The following is a 5,217-nucleotide window of genomic DNA, read 5'->3' on the forward strand; positions in this document are numbered from 1 at the left end:
GAATTCTCAATAGCCAGGCCCAGAGAAGGGTGGTTTGCAGACCAAAATGTCAGTTTTAAAAATTACTCTTTTCCAATGACTATATCAAATGTACCACTTGTCATAATATCCATCTCTCAGGATCAGGTAACTGAAAAGAAAACCAAACAGATTTAATCATCAAAAAGTTACACAATAATCATGGAATTGGGGCAAAGAAAGTAGAACAATTCTGTTGGATATTTCACTCAGATTATTAGACTATCTCCACTCCTCTAAAGTTCAACTTTCTATTCAGCTGTCACCCTTTCAACCATCCCTTCAAACCTGATTTTCTAGATAATAGAGAACTATTTAAATTCACCATCTTGGTGTCCTCATGTTACATAAGTTGTGCAGCCTTATTTCTCCACCACTTCACTCAAAGTTTCCTTTTGAGTTCTAGAATGACCTCCATGTTGTCCAATCTAATGGATGTGGTCTGAATTTCATCTTTGAACATTAATTAGGACCCTTGTGTTTTCAAATAACAGATACTCAATTCAAACTGGTATAAACATTAAAGAAGCCTTATTGGTTTATTTAACTGCAAAGTTCAGTTACAGATGAGCTTCAGGAATGGTTTTTTTGTTTGTTTGTTTTGCCTGGGCAGGCACCGGGAGATGAATTTCAGGAATGGTTTGATCCAGAAGTTCCTGATTGTCATCAGGACTCTGTGTCTACTTCTCCACAGGCTTTCCAGGTCTGCCTTTATACATGTATTTCTTCAGCTTATTCCAACTTCTACATACCACATGCATATTCTGATGAAGATAGAAAGGACTTTTATCGCTGGATTCCAAAAAAATCTTGAGATTCACTTTGATTAGGAAATTTTAAGTCACAGAGCTGCCCCTGATCTCATGCCTATGGTTGGGTGGATGGAAGGTGTTGCCTGGGATCATGAATTCCATTTCTGTAGGTAGGTTGGAGTCATCTTCTCCTGAATCTGATCCCTTAACAGAAATCACGGGCTTTGGGGAATAGAAAGAATGAAAAAATTAAATGAGGGGAATGTGGATTATGAAAAAGCAAACAAATAACATGTGTCAACTTTACTTGGATTTTAATAATATTTGACATAGGGGTTAAATTGGCATATTTGGAGTTATAGCCAATAGGATTTGCTAATAGATCAGATAGAGAGAGGAAAAGAAAGATGTCAGAGAATGACACCGTTTGTTTGGCCTGAGAAACTGGAAGAATTTCACGAGTTTTTCTGGCCTGAGAAACTGGAAGAATAACTGACATGGTAAGCCTGGTTGGTAAGAGGTGCTTACAAGGAGGGTTCGAATTTGGATATGTGTTTCAGAAGCCTAGATCTTTGTGTAGGCAGTGACCTCAGAATCCTTCTTAAAAGAGCACACTGAGTTTGGAATTAGAGGATCATCAGTTACTGTGTCAGGACAGTTTTAGTGGCATGGAAGGAGGCTGTCTAATGGCTGTAAACTGAAAGGTGAATGGAATGGTGGTGATTAGGAAATCGAAGCAATGAAGAACCTGACAATGAAGTAAAGGTGAGAGGCAGGGTTAAAGTGTCATGAAAGGTAGAAGAGGGGGTTGATTTATTTTTCAGAGGGGAGAAATTGAACATATTTGAGGCTATGTAAAGGGGATTATCAAGATAAAGGTGAAGAGATAGAAAAAAACAAGATACCTGAGAAAAGAAGAGAAATGGGATTGAGCATACATGTGGATTTAGCCACTGAACAGCAGAAAGATTCTTCCATTAAGACTGGAGGAGGGATAAGGATGGTTGCAGATATAAAGGAGTTTCATTCATTTATTTATTCATGCATTAATTCAATCAATATTCATTTACTACCTACACAATGCTGGGCAGTGCCTTGGTATTGGGGTTACATTAATAAACCATTCAGACAAATTCATGGGACTTATATTCCAGTGGGAGGCACAACAAATACTTATTTTAGTTAATAATGCAATTTGAGCACAATGTGGGAAAAAAGTAGTGTAAGAGGATAGAGAGTAGCAGAAGTATGTGATGGGAAGGCAGGGATAACTCCTCTGAGGAGGTGTCACATGAGCAGAGACCTGAATGCAGGAGGAGAGGTGAGCCACATGAAGACCAGGGCAACCTTCTTCCAGGTAGTAGGAACTGCAAGTGTGAAGCACCTGAGTTGGGACCGAATTTGGCTTGTTTGTAGAACAAGAAGAAAATCAGTACAGCTAGAGCAGAGATGTGGTTTAAGGGATGCTGAGAAGCTAGACCACATAGGGCCTTGAGTCATTGTCCAATGTTTGGTTTTTTTAATGAATATCTTGGGAAGCCACTGATGAATTTTAAGCAGGGAAGTGGCATACTTAATCACTCTGGTTGCTGTGTGGAGAATTGTTTCTTGGGGACAAGAGGGAAAGAAAAGAAACATTAAGAGGCTATTGAAATAATCCTGATGAAAGGAAATGGTGGTATGGCAAGGGTGGTATATTTATATGACTTATGGATTAGGTAAGATATGGAGTATTTATGTCATTTCTGGTTTTTTTTCCTTCTTTGCAGGAGGTTGGATTATAAACTGAGACAGAAATTCAGAGATTGAAAAAGGGGAATTGAGGAGCAGAGTAAATGTTTGTAATAGTTGTTGTGGGAAATTTAAGAGGAAGCTGGACAGGAAGAAGCCAAATGTTTGCTAAACAAAACTGAAAGCCCAATTGACACTGGATTTTCTCTTGACCTCCATGGTATTCCTTGAAAACTACAGGCACTTTTCTATTTATAATGGCTGACGTGGTACCCCATGTGTTCTAGCTGGTTACAAAAAGTGATGAGCTTGGAAGAATGTGACATCCTTGGAAAAGTGTAGGCTAAAGGGACTGTAAACCTTATGGAGGCGAGAAGTATAATTAGAATAAGGAATTAAGTCAGAAGAAGGGAGGATAAGTTGTGTTCAGAAAGTGGGAAATGGAGTTAAGAATTTAGAGGTGAAAAGGTTTTGTGGGGTGACAGCCTTGGGAACGAGGAGCTAAGGTTAAGTGAAGGTGAGAATTGGAGTTGACGTTAAAAAAATAAAACAACTTGGAGGCAAAGATGTGATATGGGTAATTCTTATGGGCAAAGTGACCCAAGATGATAGACATTGTGTAGAAAAGAAATCACTGAGTCAGGCTTCAGAGGCGTAATGAGTGAAAGGGTGAGACAGATAAGTAGAGAGATAATTGGACTGTAATAGCCTCAGAGGAGCAGAAAATAGAGCAGGAATAGACTGATATCTGAAATAGAAACTAAAAGAATGCCAGCATCATTGCCCTGTACTACGACTCATGAGAATTCTTGAGAATTTCAAATGAAATTGAGGTCTCAGTGAGAACCTGGAAAGGAAAGGAAAGGAAGAGAGGTTTGATGGTGTAGAGAAGTTTGTTTGAGAGCAGACTGCAAATGTTTGGGAAGGAAGCAGCAGTGGGAAGTGGCTGGGGATTGATAAGCATAAAGTAGAATAGAGATCAGACACTTGAGTGGTTGAGTGGGAAGTCCTTGCATTTAGGTGGGTGGCCAACATTTACAATTATAAGAGTTCTGTTGGGAATAAAATGTTCTCAAGGTTACAGGCTGACATAGGTTGAAGCCCTACACAACTTTTGAGACTCTGAAAAGAGTAAACATAAATACCACCATCAGCACCTCCATCATCATCATCATAGCTAATACTTATTAAACACTTACAAAATGTCAGGCATTCCTAGATCATGTACGCCCCCCCCCCCAAAAAAAAAAAAGCTGGATCAAGTATCTAATGTGATTCTCATAAAATCTCTGTAAGTTAGATAACATTATCATCATCATTTCAGGACATCTCCTCCAAAGTTGAAGCAAATTGCTGCAACTTTCACTCCATCACTAAAGAAGACGCAAAATATATGGATTTTGCAGACTATATATTCTTCATTTAAGTGTGCTGCTCTTACCCATGTACTGAGTTTTCCATAAGGTTATCAGTTTTGAGTGAGGTACAGGGCAAGAGGAGGCTTTGCAGCAAGTCCAAATTGCCATTAAAGCTGCTCAACCACTTGAGACTAATAGCCCAGCAGAACTGATGTTACTTGAAGTGTCTGTGGCAAATATGGATGTCGTATGGGGCTTCTGATAAGCCTAACAGGAGAGTTAAAGCACAGACTCTTGGGATTTTGGAGCAAAACTGTACCATCTTCTGTAGATAAATGTCCTTTTGAGAAATAACATCTATTTCACTACTGTGTCCTACTAGAAATTTAATCCTTAGCCATGGGACATAAAGTTACCATGTAATATGACTTCTAATTATGTAATGAGTATAATCTAGCTCATAAAATCTTATACGTGTGCAGGCACCATGACAAGCCAGCGTCAGGAGGAAATAATATAAAGAAAAACTGGGCTGAAACAGGCATAAATGAGTTGTGTAAACACGTGGCTCAGACTCTAAGGTACCCATATTTGCTGCATTCCATCCTTTCCCTCATTCCACATCCAGAATGATCATCATCATTTCAGGACATCTCCTCCAAAGCTGAAGCAAATTGCTGCAACTTATAATTGCAGCATTTATACATAGAAGTACTTATAACCACATACGTAAGAAAAAACAACCTGGATTTGTTTTACAGATGATTTGGGGCATTATACTGACATCAACTGGAAATGAACTGCTGCAGCACTGCAACCCCAGCTAGGCATGTTTCTGAAAGAAAGTGACGAAGGAACTCCTCTCAGGAAGCTGAGCTTCAAGCACTACATTTGGCCATCTACCTAGTGTGAACTGAGAGGTGATCAAAAGTATGAACTAACAGTTTGGCTGGATGGTTGGGGACTTGGGAAGAACAAAATTAGCTCAGGAAGACTGGGGATGCCTTTTGGTACTTCCATGTCCAGTATCAAATGTTAATGAAAAATATAGCAACACAATAAAAGTAGGATCACTGAGGATTCAGTCCCCCTGGGTTTACCTCACCAAGTAAATACCCCTGACCAGCTCTGGTGATGTCTGAGGGAAAAGGGAACATATAATGTGTGAAAGGTTTAGGAGGCGAAAGGGTGAGAAAGAAGGGAGGTAGACCAGGAAATTTAAAGCCGGCGGATTTAGTTCTGTGCTCCCGGGCATAGCTCACCGAACCCAAGACCAAGAGAGGAGAGTCCGCACGCCCCCTTCCGTGCGGGCAGCTTTTAAGGATGGAGGTCAGGTGACTTCCGGAAGGAGCCGTCCC

General features: G+C 39.9%; 1 long non-coding RNA gene across 1 annotated transcript; it reads right to left on the minus strand.

The window, feature by feature from the left end:
• Positions 1–552: 552 nt before the first annotated feature.
• Positions 553–5,217, minus strand: LOC143678760 (uncharacterized). Its single transcript, XR_013173435.1, has 3 exons — positions 5,122–5,217; positions 4,589–4,694; positions 553–992 (listed from the first exon to the last, which is right to left on the minus strand). It is a non-coding gene; the product is annotated as an uncharacterized LOC143678760 (long non-coding RNA).

Source organism: Tamandua tetradactyla, chromosome 4 (genome assembly GCF_023851605.1).
Source record: "Tamandua tetradactyla isolate mTamTet1 chromosome 4, mTamTet1.pri, whole genome shotgun sequence".
Lineage (NCBI taxonomy): Eukaryota > Metazoa > Chordata > Mammalia > Pilosa > Myrmecophagidae > Tamandua > Tamandua tetradactyla.